At 36.1% G+C, this 25,145-nt stretch overlaps 1 protein-coding gene across 3 annotated transcripts in view; it reads left to right on the top strand.

The window, feature by feature from the left end:
* The window catches only part of LOC127654205 (paralemmin-1-like), a 76,271-nt gene that overhangs the window by 582 nt on the left and 50,544 nt on the right, over positions 1-25,145 (top strand). The window contains exon 2 of one of the 3 annotated variants that reach the window (XM_052141284.1): positions 16,229-16,318. The exons of the other annotated variants lie outside the window; for them this stretch is intronic. The gene's annotated coding sequence lies outside the window, so the exon portion shown is untranslated. The remainder of the gene's footprint in view (positions 1-16,228; positions 16,319-25,145) is intronic. 3 annotated transcript variants of the gene reach the window in all.

A 25,145-nucleotide genomic window follows, 5' to 3' on the forward strand; every position in this document is an offset into this window, starting at 1 on the left:
GACCAACAAGCTACTATGTGTATGAACTTTATACCATAACCATAATTTCCTCCAAAATATTTACTTTTGTAAGTTACTGCAGCAGCCTAATTTTTACTAATATAAAACCAAAACTTTTCAAAGGGAAGCTCTTAAGTCATCCAGAAATGGATGAAAGCTTCTTGCACAGCTTGAAGGAGACCTCTTTATTTACTATTTATAACTTTAATATGATTTAGCAGTAGTAACAATAATTGTTGGAACTGGCATTTAGAAAGTAACTATGCTTATGGTAATTTATGTAAAGTTTGAATATGCATGAATGACGTTAATCTTTTTAACATTAATCTTAAAGTAGACTGAAATCACTTGACGTGCCAAGCAGGTGTCTTCGTGTTTAAAGTGCATGGGAGTGCAATACTCTGTTGAAGCCTATACTGTTAATCCCATAAACTACATGGCAACTGATTAATGCATCATATTAGATTTCACAGGCTATCAGTTGTCATTTGATGCAAGGATCAGTATGTTTATTTTAGGTGATGATTCTGTTCTATCTGAATAACCCATAGTTGTAAAAAAACACAAGTATTAAAACCTAAGTATGTATTCCAAATTCAAGGTAAGACTACCATCAGCTGATTCTTTTCAGGATTAGTTACATTTACATTTACATTTATGCATTTGGCAGACGCTTTTATCCAAAGCGACTTTAGTTGCTAACCCCATTTCATGCTGCAGTCATTTTCAAAAGCACACATAAAATTTGGACATTGCAAGTATTTAACTACATAATGGAAAAAAAATGGAGCTCTTAAAATTCACCTAATTGAACGATTAGAGAGAACATACACCTGGAGCTTTCTAAGACTCCTACTTGTCCGTGCAAGAATTTGTCCTGGCGTGAACTGTAGCAGAGCTGGAAGCCCTTCCTACTGGTGGAGTTCCAACCTGTTCTTGTGTTTTAACCCTCTGTTGTGGGAAGGTGCTTCAGGGTAAAAAACCCATTTTCTTCACTTTGCAAGCATATGATGCATATAAGATGGCAAAAAAGTGAATAATGAAGAGATGGTTTTGAATAAACCAATAAACATTATGTTGATGCAGACATGTATAAATTGGATGTACATGCTCTGGAGAACTGCATTCAGACAAGCAATTGACACATAGTATATTTATTTTTTATTTTGTTATATCTCTCATCATATCTTGTGTAGTCTCTCAGTGTCACTACAAACATTTAAACAACCTATCCTTAATAATTTTTTTTCTAATGTCACACATTTTTGCCTTCAGACAACATTCCCTAAAACAATTGCAACCACCCAATTATTATTTTTCAAACTTTGCTTTTGATTTTAGTAATAATTGTATGCAAGAAAAGTTAATCAGACTTTTTTTTGCATCATATTGCATGCAATAGAGGGTTAAAAAAAAAAAATCCATCCAGTGCTTTTTCATCTATGAAGTGATGAGGTCCACCAGAGTGAAAAGTAGAGTGAACAAGATTCAGACAGAAAATAATTCGGCTGGAGAAATTTGAGTGATATAGATAGCAGAGGGTGTGTAAATGAATGGGAGAATGGAAATCAGAGAATGGAAATGGTTTCAGTTGGCCAGTTGTATCCTGCTGAAGGTTCTCTGGAGTGTTCCTAGACCTCTGGTGATGGATGTTCAGTTTGTTGAAGGGCAATTCCTCACTGTCATGGATGTCAAACACACACTTATCCCAAGAAAAATAGCCTGTCCAGTTTGAAGCATTACTTTCAATCTCGATTTCAAGCTGGACACACTTTTTGACAAATATTGATTAACTGATGTTCTCTCTTTCTGGTGATTAAACTTATAGTTATTGTAGAAACAACTACTTGAAACTGGAAAGGCTACACAAATTAACTATCAGTCATTAGGTTGGTCACACCTGTCCATTTATTATAACAATTTTATAAATTTTATAGAAATAGTAGTCATCACTATGAAATAACACTATTTTAGTAGCCAACTTTTATTTTATGTTTGGCATTCCTTCAACCAGCTTCATGAGGTGCCACTTGGGATGCTTTTTGAATAACACTGAAGGACTGAATGCTGAAAACCAACCATTTTGTAATTTTTTATTAACATTGTTGTTTTGTAAAGATTTAATATATATAAAAAGTTTATATTTGCCTACAAAACTAATTTAAGGATGAGCCTTGAGGTCAAAACGCTTTTGAAAACATAAGAAACATTAATTAAATGTTCAAAATATTGACTGCTACAGTATAGAGTAGGATAAGATGTAGCATAGCGCAACGTGAAAGATAAAGTAATATTAGTCATAAAAAAATGGGGCACATCCAAATCCCAACACAATGCAAGATTAATGGGTACATGATGATTTGTGTAATATACATATAAAATGCTGCAAGATGGTGCTGCTGGTGAGATGATCCTGTTCTTTGGGTTCCTCCGAAGCCTGTTCTGTAGGCGTTAAACCTACATGTGTGCCAGGACAATTTAGCAGAGGAATGGATCAGTCTTTTCAATCTGAGAATGCATGCCAAATATGTACTGTCAGCATAATCGGGGACAAATAACCTGAGAAAAAAAACTTGTCTGCGAAGAGTTTAAACAAATCTACTTGGGGAGATGTGCCATCCTATTAGATGCATTTCATTTTGTGTTCTAAAAAGTTTATGCATTTTCCCTCCCTTCAAGAAAAGAGTCTGAGGCCAAAGGGGTTATTGCTCAGTGTGTAATTCTATACAGAGTATTTTCCCCATCATCCCTCGCTGCTGTCTTTGTACGCATCAGTAATGTGGGTTGCTTGGACTGTTTCACAGCCTCCTGCTGGCTAAAGAATTGGCTAGCTGCAGGAGATATATTTACTTTTGATGGGGAACTGCTGTGGAGAACCACAGAAAAACAGTGGGTGCTTGAATTTTTTGCACACACATAGAACTTTATATTACCAAAATCGACTAGTTGGTGTGCCTGAATGCCTGTAATTCTTCCTCTCCTCAGTCAGGCGCGAACTGCAGTGCTGTTCTTGTGCATCATCATTAGAGTATAATGTGATCTCATATTACATTAAATGAGATCAAACAACTATTTGACAATTAACATTTTTGTAAAATTTTTTGTTGTCGATTATGTCGACTAATCGTTTCAACCCTAGTGTCATATAATGGTGGTCTGCTGTATCCTTCGCCATATAGCATTTAGAGTTGTCCTGTAAGATCAGAATTGCATGTGCAAAGTGTGTTCGGCAGCGATTTTGTGGCTGTGTTTGCACCGTTGCCGTTTTGGCATTATTCCTTTAGTGAATAGGGCACCTAAACCAGCTCCGACTGCATGTTCTAATAAAGGTCTATTCATGCCAAGTCTGTTTATTTTTTCGATGTGAATGTTAGTTCCGATCAAGCTTTTGTATAGGAACAATGCATTCCAATGGGGTGATTCACATCGGGTCTGACAAATCATCCGCCCACAATTTGAAGGTTTGTAAGGTATCAGTGCTCTTTACTCATCTTACTTCTATAAATAACACAGATGCTATATGCCCGTAAACAGCTGAATAAGGTCTCCGAATGAAAACAAAATAAACATGTTTGTAGAATGCCTATTGTATAGAAGTGAAATTGTTTTTCATTTGATTCATTAGAGTGATTGATGTGTAGACCTTTCGTCTGCAATTCATCTTGCAAATCTGTCACATATTTGGTGTGAACAGGACTTATCCCATACTTTTACCAAGCCCCCTTAATCCTGTGATAAGTGCTTTGCATTTTAATATTGCATCTTCCACACGATACGACCACATGATGAACTTAAGGTACAAGGTCAAAAAGAACCACATCCAGGAGCACTTCCATACTTAAAGCTGAAGTATTCTGTGCCTCCAAATGGAATCGCAAAAATAAACTGCTTTTAAAACACTTTTTTTGCTGACGGAATAAATCAATAAATCATTCTTGTTAAAATAGACAGCAGTTTACCATCACATCACCACCGGACTCGCTGTCACGCCAAGCTTAATATTACCTCATGAAAGAGAAGTTGCCTGGCCTTAGGAAGCTAACACACCCTTCTAAACTGCCTACAGGTAATAAGTGTAAAGTTTACCAAGTGGATCTCTCTGTCTGGTGCTTTTTCTGGGGGCTTGGTGGCTCTCCAGAGAGGTCTCGCTCTGTGCTGTCTTGTTTTTGTTTTATACATGAGATGTTCTTTGTGAATTGGACCCAATTTGACAAACTTTGTACAGTTCTATAATGGAATGTTAGCAAGTTTTTGTTTCTTGTCTGAGATGTTAAAGGGTTAGTTCACCCCCAGAAAAAGAAAATTCAGTCATTGTTTACCCACCCCTGTGTTGTTATTAAGGCTGAAACAATTAGTTGACGTTATCAAAAATGTCGAAAATAAAAAAACATTTGATATAAATATTTGTTATCGAATAGTTGTTTGATCTCATTTAATGTAACATGAGATCACATTAAACTTCATAGATCACCTTCTGTAGGGTTTAAACCTACAAACTTTGGGATCTTTTAACTCTAAAATACCACCGTACACAGTCCAGGCACAATTATCCAGTAACCTTAACATGACCTATCAAAATTGATCTATCACAGATACATAGTTTTGAACTCAAAAACTTGTCACAAAAATATTCTGTGAATAAGACACACAAGGTGTCATTAAACCAAGCAGATGCTCTGATACCTGCAGAGCGTGAAGGATATGAGGTCACAACTCTTCTGTCATCTCTGCCATATGGAGCTGAGAATTAGTAATGAACACTGAATTTCTATGAATATTTTTAAACCAGGCTCGCTGTTAATACGTGACTTGAATAATCTCTTCTGCTTTCATGAAGGGCAGTTAGGGATGCTTGTAATTTATGAATAGCAGTAAGATATGATTTAGATTCGACTACTACTGTGAAAAGGCTTGCTCAAATTGCTTAAATTTAATGTTCTAAAATATTTCAGACTAGCCTTTGTTACTTGGGTGCTTGGTAATTATACAGTTTTTGCTCTGAAATTATTATTCTTTTTATTCGATTTTTTTGCAGTCGGAGTAACCATTGTTTCAACCAAACAGTAATTTAGATTCAAAATGTTTGATGTAAAACAAAAAGACATACTAAAGTATTTAAATTAAATAAATAAAATCCACCCTGTTTATCACTAAACACAAAGAACACTGATATTTAATAATTTACATTGATTCACCAATGCCAATATATTACAATAGGTATATGCAACACTACATAGTAATAAAAAGCAATATTCATCTGAAAATATTTTTCCTAAAACATTTTGGTACAGTTAAAATGCCATGCAGAAACATTAGTGAACTTTTTCGAGTGATGACACAAATAAATAATTGAATGAGTTGAGTAGATTGTAGGAAACGGAGAGTTTAAACTGATCTGCAAAAATCAGGGGTTTTCAAATTCTTGGACAGTAAGCCCCCACCCCCCAAGGAAAGTTTACAAATTTACATAGAAATAATAACCTTTAATTCAATCTGACAGACTCATTCAGCAATGCTTTCAGGGTGACCAGACGTCCCAATAAAACCGGGACGGAGTAAATTTTATGAGCCGTGTCCTACGTCCTGACAGTTGGGATGCCTTTTTGTCCCGATAATCAGTCTTGGCGTAATATTTTACGGAAATGATCATTGCTGTGTTTTTTCTGTGATTTAGAAACTTTTGACGATTAATGAGAGAATCGTTCATTCTCGCAGTCTCTGAATCAGCTGGGTTTTTTCTGCTGTGCTAAACTTTCCACTTATTACACCCTCCTACCTCTGCTGCTGTCTGTCAGCCCATAAGAAAAGTTACTCACCTGCTAGAAGCCAAACACTAGATTTATAAAGTAAATGTGGTTAATAAAAAATGATTACTGTATCATTAATACAACATCAAGGCTATTTATCCAGGTATTATTGTTGTTGATTATAATATTATTAACAAAATCGTAGCATTTGGTTACATCACATTTTGTGTTCTCTCAGACCTGATTAACTTAATATAACATCATTTTTGGCATCTTGCTGGTTGGGTGGCTTTTTCAGACAGTGAGATGAGTCAATGTGCAAGGAAGTAGGGAATCTCAGTGTAGAAATCATTGAGTGTTTCCAAACCAGGATGGGCATTTCTAAACTAACCAATGAAAGTAGTGAATCTCAATGGTTTGAAAATACCCACTGATTGGGAAAAACCCATTTTTGTTCTGCAGAGATATGTCTCCAAGTGAGAGGGTGAAATTTACTTCTAGAATTTCTTCTGGAATGACAGTTTGATACAAAAACAAGTTTATTGATTTGATTTGTTCCGTGTATTATGCTGCATTTCCAACCAAAAAATAAATAAATGTTACCGGCCAAATGATGAGTTGATTACTCTATCTCTAGTATCTTTCTCCCTTGATATAACACATCTACATAGGCAGAATATTTGTATAAATAAACAAGTAAGAGCTATGTGGCCTTAAAATAGATTTGCGAGTGCATATGACATGTTTTGAGTGCACACTGTCACACACGCACTCTCTGAGCAAGAGCAGGTAGATTTCATAGAGCAGCATATATTTGAGAGCACGTGTCCAGTAAGAACGTCCACGTGTGAGTGGAGAGATTTGCACTCGCGCAACTGGTACATGGATGTGCACTCGCATGATATGCATGCGTTCACAACATCAACAGTATTATAACGCCATAGAGTGAAGGTCTATTAAGCTAGACTATGGTCTGTTAAGACAATAATTTTCATCTATATTCACAATACATTTTTATAGTATTTATGTATGTTTTGATTTCACTTGGGGAATTTATGTCTCCACCTCCTCTGACATGCTCTGGCTCCCCTCTAGGGAGGCGCGTCTCCCTGTTTTCATACGCAAGTTGTTAGACAAGGAATGATTGCAAAATGTATCAAATGACACACTTTTTAGGAAACTAAAAGTACATTAAAATTACAACATTTACTATATCACTTCATTTTATATCTTCAGCAAAACGATTGCAAATATACTATATTTTGAATTTTCAATGTACAGCCCAGTCCTACCTTTGGTCTAGCTTGCTTTTTTTTTTTTTTTATATACAGATATTGATATTACCTGCTTATCTGCTCAATATCCCAAACAACTCAGATTTTCTTGCCAGGAACTTTTCTATCATGTGTCTGCTCTTTCCTCACCAATTATCTGCTTAGTTGATTACTTCAGCTGCTTTATTGACTCGAGTGTTTGGTATCCAGTCAATGTCTGGCCTTTCAAGCTCCTCCTTATCCCCATTGTTCACATGTTACAAAGATTTGCATCTCTGTGATGTGCTGAGATGTTGTCTCAAATTTCACATCCCTAAGATCAAGAGGTATATGATTATACAGGGTAGTAGAGTGTTGTTAATGATTACACACACTGTGTAGTTTGATGTCAGTCATGCTGTTCAATTGGTTAAACTGTTAGTTGTAATGACTCAACACTGTCAATCAAATGTAACTGAAGCAATCTTGTAAAATGGATAGTGCTTGTCCTGGATGGTGATCAACACATCATTCCAACTGTGCTTTCATTTAGCAGGTGCTTTTATCCAGAATGATTCTGCGTGTGTTTACATTTGGTTTGACATTGGTTTGTGCTAGGTAAAGACGTAAGAGTGTTCAACTTTTTATAAAAACAAAGAACTGCAAAAGGAAAATGTGCTTTCAGATTGGAGCCTTTATTAAGGTTTGGAACCGAGAATCGGTTCTTGTTCAGAACTGGTTCTAAAAATGCTGGAATCATATGATCTGAAATGATCTCATCCAGGGTATGAAATAGGGATGGAACGATAATTTTTTTCTCTTCCAATTCTAATGTGAACTATCTGTATCGGCCGATATGATCCCGATCTGATACCACTGTTGTTTTTTTTTTCTTAATGTGTTTAGAATATCTATAATTCACTGTGTGAAACTGATTGGGAGTACTCTTTCTGTAAAGAAACAAACCTCTAACAATACATTATTTCATTATAAAATAGTAAGACAAAAAACAATTACATAAGAGCATGTGCAAAACTTAATTGTTAATTACTCAGCAAAAAATAACAGTAATTCCAGTGAAAGTCTTCAGTAGAAAAGCCAGTTCTCTTTACACTTTTTTTTACTTGTATCTGGACTTGTAAATGGTTTCAGATCTCTCTCTCTCTCTCTCTCTCTATTTATTTCATTTTAGTTTTATTAGTATATCAATCCACTTTTCAATCACACAGTCATTTTTGGAACCCAATTAGTTTTTATTGTAATTTATAATAATAATTTTTCGATACATTGGTAATGCAGTTCAGTTGTAATTTCTTAAGGGTTTTATTTTTGAAAGTCCGTCACTGAGTGCTCCAGGAAGTCTGTGTTTGAATGTTTGTTTGTAGGCTAATTCACAGTGTAATCTGTTTCTTATTCAATATATGGTAAAATGCTTGTTCGGTGCTGTTCTCTATGTATGTTATAGGTGGACTGAACTATTGATCATTTACATCTGAGAGTTTGTCTGGAGCCACCACATATTGTGCTGAGCAGCGCATCATGAGCCTCTGCAAGTGTTTATGTGTGTGTCGGCTTAGTTTGCAACGGTATGAGATTTTCACGGTACGATAAAAGTCTCAGGATATATCACGGTATACGGTATTACACAATTATTATTATTATCAGTTACAATGACCCTTAAAGGAGTGAAAGTTTTTTGGGGATTGAACAAACGCTTTATTATTATTATTATTGAAACTTGAAACCTTTTTTTCAATTGAAGTATGTGTAAAAAAATTCTCCAATTACATCAGCTGTGTGAGCTTTTAAGCTAATGTCCTATGATTCTTAATAATGAACATGTACTGTAGTTGTGTGACAGCGCAGCCAGACTGCTCCTGTCTGTACCTTTAACTGGTTTTGCTTCAGGACACAGATTTTACATTGGACATCAAGTGGCGACACACTGTAGTGGATTTCTTTTTGCGTTGCATAGTTTTGTTCAAGGACATGCATCAAGTGACATTATTGTTGTTGTTGATGTCAACAACAAAAGTGACAGGAAGATTTCTGTTCCCCCTTTTAAAAATTTAAGAGCCCATTATTATCCTGTTTGTTTCCTAATTTCAAACATAATTCAAACAGAAAAAACATATTACACATGACCATGGTTAGGTCAGTGTAGCTAGTCTTAAATAATAGTAATATTTAGCACTGTCAATCGATTAAAATTTTTAATCAAATTAATTACACTGTGTCCCGATTAATTAATTGCATATACAAATATTTGCTGAGAAAGCCACTCATAAAACAATAATTCAATATATAAAGATTATACATATTTATATCAATATATAATTATACATAGTTATCTTTAAATATAATTTTTTTTATATATATATATTAGAGATGCACCGATTGCAATTTTCTTGGCCGATTTCGATTTCAAGTGTGACCTGCCAATACCGATATTTATTTATTTATTTATTTATTATTTTTTTTCTAAGAACTATTATTGACCACATATACAAACAAAATCTACCTTTCTTCAATGCTAAATTTTATTTTCATAATAAAATAAATTATTAAACATTACAATTTCCCCCAAACTGCACTGAGTTACAGGATCTTCTCTCACTTAAACCACTCTCAAAATAAAGTGCTCTGTGAGTAGAAAGAGGTAGAAATAACAATTAACTGCAAATGAGTTGCTTTATATAACAGATGTCATTTTCCACTATTTTTATAAATGGACCTTTCTCTCTTTATTACTCGTCTAACAAAACAATTACATAGATCTGAAAAACTGAAGTTTTCAATACGCTCAACTTACGTTAGATGTACAAATATCAGTTGTAAAACTGAGCACTGCTTCGGGAACGGCTTGTAACCATATCTGTCAACACTCCCGTTTTCCCTGGGAGTCTCCCGTTTTGTTATTTCTCCCAAAAAAACTCCCGTAATTTGTATGGCCCAAACCACGTTATATGAATAATCGCATCAGTATATTATTCCAAGTTGGTCCAGTTGCCAGATTTTTATGAAACGCATCCTACTCACACAATTGACACATCATACACATTGCAAATCATTTATGACCACAACCTGGCAACCTACAACCCATTTGCGCTGTTGATATCTGCGCAGGCAGTAGACGCGGGATGTTAAATCAAGCATCACTGGTAGAGGGGAGAGGAAGACTCGGCTGGTGTTCTGGTGAAAAAAACTAAATATACATGTACATTTAAAAACAGCTGGAATAATTAAATTTCATATCCCGAAGCCATATCGACAATGCCCACGCCTTTTGCAATGTGTGTCGCACTGATTTTAATATCGGACACGGTGGGAAAAATTACGTTAAATCACAATTTGTATGTATTTAGCCTGCCTCTGCCATCCAGCACCCCCCTTCCCCTCTCCCGGATTTGTGTACCCAAATGTTGACAGATAACAGGCTGCGTGTGTGACATGACACGAGATTAAACAACTCTGGCAACGCGATGTCGGAAAGTACCTCATAGTCTGTATCGAGGAAATGTATCAGATTTCTGAAGCCTCTGTCCTCAACTATGGAGAACAACTGGTCATCCAGGGCCATGAATTCCATAATTTTCCTCGTAATTGCTTTGGTCTTTTCGCTGCTCATTCCAAGGGATGATAGGAGAGGCTGCTGACTGGTGATTGGCTCTGAGCTCTGGCTAGCTTTAGCCGCTTTCACTTTTTAGCTTCTTTTTTAAAATGGGCATTTTCAGCTGGGTGACGGTGTTATAAATGTCTAATTAGGTTTGTTGATCCGAAAGTTATTGTGGTGGTTCCCCCACGGTTTACTTTGGCCTTACAATTATTACACATTTCGAACTTTATATAGTCTTCACTCACAGTGAAGATCTTCCACGCCAATGACATGTTTACATGCGGCTGTGACGTTATTGCCTGCGCTGCTGGCAACAAAACGGACCGGCTTGGAATTGGTAAGACGTGAGGCGCATCTCATATATATACACAGTCACCTAAAGGATTATTAGGAACACCATACTAATACTGTGTTTGACCCCCTTTCGCCTTCAGAACTGCCTTAATTCTACGTGGCATTGATTCAACAAGGTGCTGAAAGCATTCTTTAGAAATGTTGGCACATATTGATAGGATAGCATCTTGCAGTTGATGGAGATTTGTGGGATGCACATCCAGGGCACGAAGCTCCCGTTCCATCACATCCCAAAGATGCTCTATTGGGTTGAGATCTGGTGACTGTGGGGGCCATTTTAGTACAGTGAACTCATTGTCATGTTCAAGAAACCAATTTGAAATGATTCAAGCTTTGTGACATGGTGCATTATCCTGCTGGAAGTAGCCATCAGAGGATGGGTACATGGTGGCCATAAAGGGATGGACATGGTCAGAAACAATGCTCAGGTAGGCCGTGGCATTTAAACGATGCCCAATTGGCACTAAGGGGCCTAAAGTGTGCCAAGAAAACATCCCCACACCATTACACCACCACCACCAGCCTGCACAGTGGTAACAAGGCATGATGGATCCATGCTCTCATTCTGTTTACGCCAAATTCTGACTCTACCATCTGAATGTCTCAACAGAAATCGAGACTCATCAGACCAGGCAACATTTTTCCAGTCTTCAACTGTCCAATTTTGGTGAGCTCTTGCAAATTGTAGCCTCTTTTTCCTATTTGTAGTGGAGATGAGTGGTACCCGGTGGGGTCTTCTGCTGTTGTAGCCCATCCGCCTCAAGGTTGTGCGTGTTGTGGCTTCACAAATGCTTTGCTGCATACCTCGGTTGTAACGAGTGGTTATTTCAGGCAAAGTTGCTCTTCTATCAGCTTGAATCAGTCGGCCCATTCTCCTCTGACCTCTAGCATCAACAAGGCATTTTGGCCCACAGGACTGCCGCATACTGGATGTTTTTCCCTTTTCACACCATTCTTTGTAATCCCTAGAATTGGTTGTGCGTGAAAATCCCAGTAACTGAGCAGATTGTGAAATACTCAGACTGGCCCGTCTGGCACCAACAACCATGTCACGCTCAAAATTGCTTAAATCACCTTTCTTTCCCATTCTGACATTCAGTTTGGAGTTCAGGAGATTGTCTTGACCAGAACCACACCCCTAAATGCATTGAAGCAACTGCCATGTGATTGGTTGATTAGATAATTGCATTAATGAGAAATTGAACAGGTGTTCCTAATAATCCTTTAGGTGTGTGTGTGTATATATATATATATATATATATATATATATAATAAAAAATATTCAGATAATTATAATGCATTACATTCTTGTGGCAGAAGATTTAATCATTGATAAGACAATACAAAAAGCAGCTTTAGAATACAATGTATTGTTTACTACCATATTATTGATCAAAAGTCAATCATTGCCATACAGTTCATCAATCCATTTCACAAGTGAATTTGTCAATCAGTTGGAGATGAATTATGAGGGCTTGTTTAAGGACCCGTCAATGTACACCTGCACCAGACATTTTTGTTTTTTTAGAAACAAGCCAGGGGTATACATAGTTCACAATAATATTTTACAATAATGCCAAGACATTATATTCATTACATAGAGCAATGGTTTTCAATGCTTTGGAGTTGTTGGAGGTACAAAGAGTATTTAAATAATATTTTAAGTCTTTACAAAATTGCAAATAGGGGCTTTATAGACATAAATGCACACTTCTGTATAAAAAAAACTTGGCAAGAAAAATAAACAGATTAATCAGAAAATATTAACTTATCAAAACTGTGAAAACCAAATAAAACGTCTTTTATAAAGCAAAGAAAAACGAGTTAAAATAGAGGTACGTACAGACAAACAAAATTTTCTCAAATACTACAGCGTGGACACATTCCCAAAAAATGTGTGGGGCAGATTAATCTACAGCATTACTGAAGGAGCAAAGTGGATCTATTTCAGGGAGCATGTTTCTTAAATAAAGATTGACTGGGTAAAAACGGTGTAACAGTTTAACATTGTTGGTAATTAAATATGTGTGAGGTAAAGACCATACGACCTGCGTCAGACATGTTTGTGTCGCGTCTCGGGTGTGTTGCGTCATAAAAGTAAAATGTTCAGGTCACTGTGTCAAGTTAAATATAGTTTAATACTCAATCTTTAAACACATCTTGAGATCCCTTAGTTCGCACGTTTATGTTGTGTGTCCCCTGAAGAGTTGTTAATGTTTTGTTCACTGTAATAAACTGTGTGTTGCTCACACAGCTGAAATTTCACTTACTGCCCTTTGGAATAAACCGGTGGTACTACAAGCTTGAATCTCTTTGTAAAGCGTTGCGATTTAAATGCGTTAATTGTTTTAATGCGTTATTTTTGGTAAAATTAATTGCACGTTAACGTGTTAAATCAACAGCCCTAGTAATAATAATAATAACAAATTATTTATGAAAAAATTAATACTAGCTAAAACACATCTTAAAACTTTTAATTACAACTGCCACTGTTGATATAAAATGAGGTCTTATAGATTCTACCTTTTAGATTATTTAATATGAAACCATAAACCATAAACTTTTGTCAAAACATAAGTTACTTTTATTCATGTAAAATCGTTTTGATTTTGTGAAGGTGATGTCTTATGAGAAAAAGGCAAATATCAATAAAACTAATATCATATATCGTCTGCAAAAATGCACATATACCATTTAAACAGATGTAATAAACCAACCTCACACAACTTCAGCAGATCCAGTGGAGCGCTCCATTATTTACCTCTAAAGCATGTATTTTAACAGTCTCTCCTCAACAGTTCCCTGTAACTTTTCAAATGATAAAAGGCAAATATCAATAAAACTTATTTTATTATGTATACCGTTTGCAAAAATGCAGATCTTGTTTAAACAAATGTCATTCACGAACCTCATGAAAAACCAGCGTTTTCTTCCCGTTGAGCGCTCGTCTAAAATCTTACTTTGACGCGCATATTCTATCAACCAGAATCAAAAAATGTCAGAGATATTTAGTAGGAATAACCCACATCCGATTTGAATGAAACACAGCATTATTCACTATGCACTATATGTACAATTGGTTTGATTTTGTATTTTTTTTTTTGAGTAAATGTGATCGCTAATGTGGAAATGCCATCCATGGTTGCTGGGCTGTTGTGTTATTTCCTACTTCCTAATATGTGAACAGCTTCTTCATGTGCAAATAAATTACTAAAATGTGTTGACTAAACAGGATTCTGAAGAAACTGTTATCTACCATTTAAAATACTATATATATATATATTTTTTTTTTTAGTTTTGTGTGAAATTGAGAAATATAGTGCAAAATTAGTTGTATGCTGTACCACGAGACATGCTCGTGCTGTGCATGAGCATCAAAGTGCCAATGTCTGAACTTCCAGAGAATCACACTTGTATTTGTGTGTTCTTCAAAATATAATCAAGTGTGCTTCTTCAAATGCGTGTCTGTGTTTAAAAGCATTTTTTTTCAATTGTCACTCCGAGACGTCTTACACCTGCCACAGTGGTGGGTAGATGAGCAAAATTACCCACCACTGCGCATTAAACAACTGCATTTGGTGGGTGCTGATTTCGTACCCTGATCTCATAATTTGGCAACAGACTGCAGAGGGTAGTAAATCCAATAAGAATTTCTTCTATCATTCTCAAAGAATCTTTCCTCAAAAATACTAAAAGAATTACTGGAATCGTTACTTGAACTGTTAAGGAATCTCAATCCTATAAGAGGAATTGGCACCGGAACCTCACAATTTCCATTCCCTACACTTTATCAGGAAAACTTGCTGTAGAGGTGCTAAAATGAGGCCTTGTTATCTAAAAATTGAATATCCATATTTTGAGTCACTTTGTATTTATTGGCATCTCTATGGTTTCTGACCTGTCATGTGTCATTTCTAAGAGTAACGTATCTCAAAGGCAGCACAGAAGCAAGTGTGTTAGAGCACTTTTTTCTTTGGATTAACACACTCTGATGAATCATTCATGACATGATCAGGAACATGTTTTAAGAGAGAAAATGGGATTCATTTTGATTTCATGTTGACTTCAGCACCTATAAATCAGGAAAGGGAATTCCATTTTCAGTTTTAATTTCCCCTCAATTACTAGCTCATTACTGTGTGTGACTGGATCAACAGAGCAGCAGTAATGTGCATTTTATGCAGCATATGGGGTCAATAAAGTGTCACCTAATCACTCTAAATGTGTCCCACATATGCATCCAATGGACTATAATTACTAGGCCATTTTGATAGATTATTAGTGCAATATGTTTGGTTTGCACTAGTGTTGTCAAAAGTACCGGTACTTTGGTACTAAGTTGGTATAATAAAAAAGATTGAATGATACCAGTGTTTCTGCATTACCGAGTTCCGACTGATCCGGTACCTGTGCTCTATATGACACACGACAGCTTTAAAATGTTCCGACTGACACCGACTTATGAACCTGTGCTCTGTTACTCCTTTTACACTGAAATAGACAATTAATACAAGTCAAATGTCCTAGTGTGATTTATTAATCCACTGAAGGCTGCAATCTTAGCATTGATGAGCTGTACACTTTGAATATAAACAGATATTGAGAATCATTCACGTTGTTTGAGACAGCAGAGCAGTAAACCACTGTGAACCACACGGCACGTGTAAACTAGAGTTGTAATAAAATTTAAAACATAACATTTCAAATTGACCAAATACACTTACCACATTCACTGGAAGTGAAGCTTCCGGCAAAAAAACACACGTCATAATAAATGCATGATTAAAAATAAAAACTAAATGCTTGAAATTGAAGAAATTAAATACAATATTTAATACAAATATATTACAAATGTATAGTAATGTAATATTCTCTAATAACAATAATTTATCAATTTATCACAAGCAAGACAGCTGTTGAATAAAAGTTTGGTAAAAAAAAAAAATGCAATGACATGTTAAGTTTTATATTCACTTATTAAAAGTTAAGAATTATTTTGATGATTACATTTTAAAACATGTTCTGGAAAATGATTATTCTTATTATTAAAAATAACTAAACTTATATGTTCAATAGCACATTAAAATATTGGCTTATTTTTGCTGTGGTATCGAAATTGGCATAGAGAACCGTGAAATATCACTGGTATCAGTACAGACTACTGAAATGTTGGTACCGTGACGACACTAGTTTGCACAAACTGCTCTTTGTAGGTACTACTTACTTTAACTCAGTTTACACCATGTTTCAAACCGCAGAAAACACAGACCAGGGCACTACTCAGAGGAAATTTCAGCCGCTTGGATGAATCAAGGCTGTCTATAAGTGGACACAAGTATGTGAGGAAGGTCAGTAATTGTGTTTCACAGTGTATAATGACATGCTTGAGGAAATATGTCCTCCTCGTCCTGCTGTTGAGGTTTGCTGATGGCAATCTGTGTGTATGGTGTAGGCAGGATTAGGCTAGTCTTACATTCTTCCTCAAACCTGTTTAAGAAAATCACTAATCCCGGACAACAACAGAAACGAGCTGTTACATGTCATGTTGCCTGCTTCCCATCATCTTAAGAATATCTAGTGCAAAATGATTCATTATAAAAGAGCAGGACTCTTGGAGGGGAAAGTATGCTTTTGGGTGCACATTGTGGAAAGAGATGCGTTTAATCCTTGACCATGGTTTACTGTGTCTCCAGTTCATTAAAGTCAAAATGAGTAAATGAGAGCGGAGCTTAAAAGAAGCCAGGATGGATTTCGGATAAATTTTGTAACCTCTCGTCTTGTTCATAGTCTGCTGAAACTTGTTGTGGTTTGACTCACAGTACGGCTAGTCTCGTAGACTATCATCATAAAGTCTAGGGCACATTGCAGCTTATTCTGGCCACTTACACTTAGACAAGAGGTCATCTGACCTACATGTAAAACCAAAAACAAAAACCATGTTGGTCAGTTTGTTTCTTTTACCAGTGTTGAAGGGCAGGTAAATCTAAATTCGGATGTTACACTTTTGAATACGGAAGAATACGGTTGTGCTCTGTTATCTAATTTACTTGTTACTAGGGCCTAAATGCCTCAAACAAAACACTTGAATATCTTTTCAAAGGTATTGGCAATTTCATCCAGTGCTTTAAATACTTGTGTAGTATGCACAATAGGAAGTGATTGTTAAAGGTCACGTGTTATGGCTGTACTACTAGCATCACCAAACACCAAACATAATCACAGAAATAATTACTTAAATGGAATTGTTTATTTAAAACAGATTTTACTAAGATTTTTCCCATCTTCCATTGGTCTAACATACATGTAACCCTGCCCCAATCACATGCCATTGGTTGAGCCAAAGTTGCAGTGTCAGTTTGTTTTGAAAGCGCCACGGAGCCACAATGATTACACTTTTTGTGGGAATCAACCCAACCCTCTACGGACACATTGGTGAAAGAATCGCCAGACTTTAACGACATGTAGATAGTCAGTCAAACTAGGCTTGGAGCACACAATTTATTTGTTTATTTTATTTTGGGGGAGGAAATGCACCGAACCAGGATGTGATGTCAGGGAGGGCTTCTTGTGTAAGTAAATAATACATCACAAATAATACTATATTACAAATGTTAAAATATATTATCTACATGCTTTCTTGCAACAATAAAACACAGCTTTAAAATATGATTTCTTTGTATTGTCAAGATTTCTGGGTGTGAATTTTTGGTCTTCAATTAGTCACGAGTCCTCTTGCTGTACGAATTCACTGTTCAGATTTCACCAAGCTTGAACTTTGATAAGCAGCGTTGTACAAAATTTCTTCGCATTATCTTGTTTTTCTGGCCTCACGCGTTCAGATACGTTTGAATGGGTGTGAATGGAGCACAGAGTTTAGTGTGACTGCCCCATAATGCAACTGAAAAAGAAATTAAGCAAACTGAGTAGTAGGCATCTTTACATTCATAGATATGACTGCATGCAATATAGAATGCAAGACTGTACGTTTTTTCATATTTCACTTTTGATTAATTTTTATGACCTTTTAGCTTGTGTAAATATTTTGAAATGTCACATTCTATAAATTTTTATGATGTCATGAAATTGCACTTTCAATGATGAGAAAAGCTGTACTCACTGTTGGCAAATTCATACACATTTTTCAAATAAGTATACACAAGCTATTAATGCTGGCTGAAAAGCAGTGTGTTTTTGTTTTGTTATACACTGAAAAGTGTTTATTAAATGTCTGACGTGGATTGTTCACTTGGTCCTCGCTTCCTCCTTTCCACATTGGGAACCCGATTTGCCACACTATCGTAACACAAAGTTAGTTGACAGTTACACTCCCTCCTATGGTGAAGGCACAGATTTTGTTATCTCTGTATAGAAGATCTCTGCCACAAATTAATGAGAGAGTAGTTGCACGGTTGTTTTTCCCTCATCCTTCCTGTTTCTTTTGATCACCAACTGACTGTAAATAACAGAAAGAAGATTAAGAGACGTGAAATGAAAATGGAGTGTACGGGTCTCATCTTTGATTCTAAATGCACCGATAGAAGCAAAAGGAAACTTTAACTTGCATAATGTGTATGACTTGATTGTAGAAATATTTATTGTACATGTTTTCAAATTCAAATCTACAAGCTCTCGAGTTTTGCAACACTTTTACCTTCTAGCAGATGTCCAACAGGTGCCTTACACTGGTCTCTAGCCATGCTTTTAAACCTAGAATGTTTTTAAACAGTCTGGGGACCCACTGCAGCCAAAAAAGCTAAATGTCTTTTAGAGTGGGCACTCACTTGACAACACGCAGCTAAACATAAGGCTGAATCCAGCTTCTTAATCACCAGCCTCTTATTCAGTAAAAGGATTGCAGTGCTTAAGTTCTTCTTCGCCACTAGATTTTCTAGCCAGTGGCTAATAACAGATATTTTAGTTGCATAGCACAAAATTATATGCAAGGGATTTACTTGCAATTTAGAGGGCTGCAACCTACAAATGGTTTACTTATAATTGTCTCTGCATATTAAGTTTGAAAAGGAGAAATATTTTAACATTGAAAAAGATTACACCCTTATATAGAACACACATAAGGTTCACTTTCAGAAAGGTCTCTTAAAAATATATCTGTTTCTATGTATTAAGTTCACTTTCTTGCTGTGATGTTAAACCACTATGTGATGTCATCTAAATATTTGTGTCAGTAATAAGCCGATTCAGCACAGACCGTGATAACTGAAGCTGAACATGAACATTCCAGTGTTATTAAAAGTGATATAAAAATGCTGCTTTTTGATGCTCTTTGGTCTCAGTATCAGGGCTGTTTGTTTCTGTGAATTTATGTGAAGTGCAGTAGAAAAGGAATGACAGTTGTTGTCATCTTGAGGTGACATGCTTTTTAAAACCCAAAATCCCACAGCTCTGTCGGGACCCGTCAGAACAGGTGTCTTGCCATCTGGGCCTTTTTAAAAAAAAAATGTTTTATCTGCATTGGCTTTATTCCCATCTTTCTATTTTGAATTTCTTGTAAGATTTCACACTTTTTTATATATTATTTTCAATTACAAGTCCCATACATCAAATACAGGTGAATCTCAAAAACTTTTGAATATCGTGGAAAAGTGGTACTGTCATATATTCAAGATTCATTACACATAAAGTGAAATATTTGAAGCCTTTTTTTTTTTTTTTTTTGTCATTTTGAGGATTACGGCTTGCAGCTCATGGAAATAAAAAATCCAGTATCAAAATATTAGAATAAATAATTTATAATACAGAAATGTCGACCTTCTGCAAAGTGTGTTAATTTATGCACTCAATACTTGGTCGGGGCTCCTTTTACACAAATTACTGCAAATAATTATTGCTCAGTGGTCAAAGTCCTCTTTTCAGATGAAAAGTAAATTTTGCATTTCATTTGGAAATCAAGATCCCAGAGTCTGGAGGAAGAGTGGAGAGGCACAGAATCCAAGTTGCTTGAAGTCCAGTGTGAAGTTTCCACAGTCAGTGATGATGTGTTAGTCCATTGTGTTTTCTCAAGTCGAGAGTCAATGCAGCCATCTACCAGGAGATTTTGGAGCACTTCATGCTTCCATCTGCTGAATAGATTTATGGAGATGCTGATTTCCTTTTCCAGCAGGACTTTGCACCTGCCCACAGTGCCAAAAGTACTAGTAACTTGTTTGCTGGCATGGTATTACTGTGCTTGATTGACCAGCCAACTCGCCAGACCTGAACCAAGAGAAAAATGAGACACCAGACCCAACAATACAGACGATCTGAAGGCTGGTATCAAAGCAACCTGGGCTTCCACAACACCTCAGCAGTGCCACAGGCTGATTGCCTCCATGCCACACCACATTGATGCAGTAATTCGAGCAAAAGGAGCCCCGACGAAGTATTGAGTGCATATATTATCTTACTTTTCAGAAGGTCGACATTTTCTGTATAATAAATTCTTTATTCTAATGTTTAGATACTGGATTTTTGATTTCCATGAGCTGTAACCCGTAATCATCAAGATTACAACAAAAAAAGGCTTGAAAAATTTAATTTCATGTGTAATGAATCTAGAATATATTAAAGTTCCACTTTTTGAATGAAATGACAAAAAAAAAATGTCACGATATTCACGTTTTGAGATGCACCTGTAAATTTTTGTGTCTTTGAGGAACTACATTTATATTGGGTTTTTGGACCAATGAGCTTTCACTGTAGGTGGGGCTACCCAGTGCTATTTAGATGAAAATAGAAACCAAGCAACCAACAACATGTCTTATCGTGCAAAAATATTGATAACGCTGCTTTAGGCAAAAACATTTTTTTATTTTGGAAGATGCAATTGAGTTCTCTGTCATGCTTGGTTGGAACATGGTGTAACATGACTATTAATATTATATCAAATGTTTTCCCCTTTTCTTTAATGTACATTCTTTAAAGAACATACATTTAAAACTTAGAAGAACCTCTTGCTAAAGTGAAATAAAGTTTTATAGAACACAAAATCCCAACCCCAATACACTGTTTTCAGTGAACCCCTCCACCTGTTGGAAAGACAAATATTTTCTCTAATATCGCAGTTGTTTCTTCTAGACAGTAATGAGGTTAAATGGAGAACAAATGGACACTTCTGCTTCTCAGATAATTCTGAAAATACTCTAATAATCAAAGTCTGGAATCAAGTCTTTCAGTAAGAACCCAAACATTTCATGACAATTTTATTCTAAAAACAAATTATCTGAGCATTACATCCACATTTATTGTACAGCTCTGTATTCTTAATGTATGTTGACTATTATCTCATTAGTTTCTATTTCCCTTTTGGAATTTTAGGAGAAACATTGGAGGCAAAGATGATTTTTCAATTAAACATAATTAAGAATTCTGTGTAGTCTCTAGAACTATAGAGCAACATCTGAGCAATAACAACATTTTTCTCAGCGCAAGCCTGTAAAAAAAAAAAGAGCGAGTCATTTGACTGAAATTACTGTTTGTTGAAACGTAGCTTGGAGGTGTTGTTTTGATTTAGAGACGGAGCATTAAATTATAAACCGACAAAAAGCAGACAGACTCTGGGCATTCCACCAGACGGAGAGAAAAAGGGCCAAAGAGGGATAGGCACAACACTAACATTCCTGTTCTTGACTAGACCTCTTCCCTTCCTCTCTGTTATGCATGTGTGTGTCCTAGAAAGAGGGAACTAAAGTACAAAACATTGCATTATCCGCCCTTCTAAGTCACAAACGTGTGTATACCACAACAATCATTCAACATGAATTTAACCTCCTTTTAATGGTCTGGCTTAATTGTGCACAATTGTTGTCTCAATGTGTTTTTTTTTTTTTTTATCAAAATCTAATAACTTGCCTCCTAAAACAACTTATTTTCTTTTTTGGCTGGTTTTACAAGTCTGTACTTTTCAACCCTTGTCCTCCAACCACCTGACTCCATTCTGGTATATAACTCCTTTTCATGATCCAGTCAATATCCGATGGATAAAATCAACCCAGACTCTACATTTTTCTCATTGAATATCCTTTTTCACAGAAAGGCGGCAGATTATGGAAGCAAAATGAGGTGTGAATAGAATTTCATTTTGACACTAAAGACCCTATGGAGGAGCTTTATGGCTTTTAGTCCATGTGTATTAGCTTTGAGGCCATCTGTATGTTAGCGTACTCCTCAAAATTTACATGAGGAAACTATCCACCTTTTACCTGAATGCAGAAGTGTTCCATGAGTGATCACACAGAGTGATTCCACATATGTTCTTAGTGGATAATTTGATAATGTTTAGTGTAATAAATTAGTAAAAAAAATAATGACATTGATAGTGCCCAACTGCTCATAAATGAGGGTCGCAAATACTGATTTATTTTTTTTGATAGCGCCTCACCTATCAAAGTTTAACAAGTGAGTGGATGATGTGAAGCTATGGCTTGAGGTGAGTTACATGGAAATCAGTAGCCTAGTTGTTATGACAGCCAACAGCTGCACAAGTTGAGCTTACACAAAAATGTTTTGTAATAATGGTTGTTGTTCTCAATCTATAATGCTTGTATTGGTAGTTTTTCATATGGAGAACCATAACGCACATCAACTGCAATTAGTATTATCATGGCAGCACCCATTGGTTGAGACTTTCAGAACAAAATAGGTGTTTTCCAATCAGTAGTTTTCAAACCGGGATGGGCGTTTTCAACCACTTTACACAAATTGCCTACTAAATTGAGATTCCCTACTTTCATTGCTCAGAGAGGTCCTAAATTCTGAAATGCTCATCCTGGTTTGAAAATTGGCACTGATTACTACATTGAGATTCCTTACTTTAATTGAATAGTTGAAAAACACCCATCCCGATTGGAATTCACCCACAGATTGGGAAACGGCCATTATTGTTCCACAGAGACCTACAGTATACTTTGATCAGTTGGTCAGTAAAACTGTGTATATATGCATATAAATGCATTTACAGTTTTAACTCTTGCTGAAAAATCTGTCAAATGTATTGATGACTCATCTTGCAGTACACAGATTTTTGTCTATTTAAAAGCTCTCTAGAATGAGTGTTCCTTTCCCTTATACCACCTGCAATTGACTAACAAAGCAAATCATGGGTCATGGTTTTGATGTAACTAATGCCTATTGGCTATTGAAAAAAAAAAAAAAATGGATCCTTTGAAAATGTCTCCCACTCAAAAATGGACCCTTTGAAAATGTCTCCCACCCAAATTCCATTTCAATAGGAAATACATAAACACAGGAAGGAAAACTTGGCACGTTAAGCAGTGGTGGGACGTGCATTTAAAGTTTAGGCCTTCAGTGTGATTCATGCCATTTAAGAAAATGCAGTTTCACAATGAATAAGACACACTATGCCTTTGGGCATCATGCATTATGTCGCTGCTAACTAGTAATACCAATTGATATTTTAAATACACATCCACGCACGAAAGCCAGAACTTGAAATGACACTTAATGCTCAAGCAAGCCTAATTTTAACTGCAGCATGACTTGTTTTGTGAAATGAACGTCTCCTGATCAGACATTCAAAAATCAAATTTTTTCATATGAATCTACCAAGGAGGTCTGTAATACCTGGACAAATCTATCTAATGATATTTGCAATTTAAATGTTCCTTGCAATAAATTTCATTTCGTCAGGGTACACTGTTATGCTGCGTTTCATTGAAGTTGGATGTGGAATATTCCTACTTAATATCTCCGACCATAAATTCATTCCATTCCCCAATATTCTGAACTGCAACGCTCCCGTTAGCTTAGTAGGGGTTTGACTCTCATTAGAGATCTCTCTTAGCAACCCAACTGATTAACAACGCTGCAGCGCTAGCATTTGTTTGACAGGATTACGATTGTCAAAAGAGATTATAATTGACCTTATAAGAGATTATATATACCTGTTTCTGCAGGCATTTGTTACACAAGCTTTAATATTATGTAATGTGGAAACTAACTCATTTATCGATATTACATAATAAAGTGAATGTTAATCACTTTGTATATCTCTCTGAGTGTCGACATGTTTTTGTGACATCATGCCCCTTCATCTCGATAAAATCGGAGTTGAGAATTTCTTACTTAAAGACGCATTCCAAGTTTTCCTAGTTGGAAGTTGGAAAATCTGACTTTCTGAGTTGAATGGAACACAGCACTTTTCAAAACTTGATCTGACACTGAATGCTCAAGCAGCCTAATTTACACTTAGAAAACTCCTGATGTTGCCATAACAATGCAAAGAGCACTTACCAATTTGCTTGGTGAAAATCAGCCCTCCTTTCCCATTTAATAAATTAAGGAATCACACAATCATGCAGAAAATCTTGTGTTTTTAAATCCATAAGGATCTCTTTCTCAATGGCAATACCAGCAGTGATGATAGCCGACTCGTCAGACCGCTTGATCTTTTGCTTTTCCCTCTTGTACACCACTTAAAGCGTGATTGTGTCACTCAAGGCCAGCTAGAAGGCCTCCACTGGGACACATCCACCAAGAACAAATAAATCAATCTGTTTGGCTAATGAATCGGACTTAAGTTGCTCATTCATTTGCACTTTTGAGGGATTCTGTGGAAATTCTGAAGGCCTGAGGGGGTGGAGCTCAGACTCACGCACTGCTTCCGGCATGCGATTTGTGAAACGGTTGTCACTTTGTTAATGAGCATCAAGGAATAAATTCTGACTGGATAAACTTTTTGTTTTTATATGTTTGTAGATTAATTAAGCATGGAAGGCAATTAAAAATACATGGGCAAAAAGGTGAGAATGAAAGGTTGAAAAATATTTATTTATTTGCCATGTTAGGCCAGCAGAGAAATCTTTGCTGGCCCTGAGAATTCGCCTTTGTCGTTAAGCCATTTCAGGGGGCTTTTATAATCCTTTTGCTGCATTCTCTTGAAATAAAACCAGACACAGTCCCTTTGCAGCTAACCGTTCACTTGACAATTCCGTTTGCATGGCTGACAGAAATTTAATCTAGCCCTGTTTAATTCATTTTAGACGCTTTGCTTGTGAGTCCACACGCACTGGTTGTGGTTATCTCCCCATGACCCAGAAGTCACTTCTAGATCCATGGCCTTTGCTCATACATGGCTGTGTTTCTCACAAGCTGTTCAAACAAAGCTTTGCAGCACAACTTCACAAAGAAAAATTGTGACAATTTTAATTAGGGATTCAA

This window comes from Xyrauchen texanus, chromosome 13 (assembly GCF_025860055.1).
Source record: "Xyrauchen texanus isolate HMW12.3.18 chromosome 13, RBS_HiC_50CHRs, whole genome shotgun sequence".
Classification (NCBI taxonomy): domain Eukaryota; kingdom Metazoa; phylum Chordata; class Actinopteri; order Cypriniformes; family Catostomidae; genus Xyrauchen; species Xyrauchen texanus.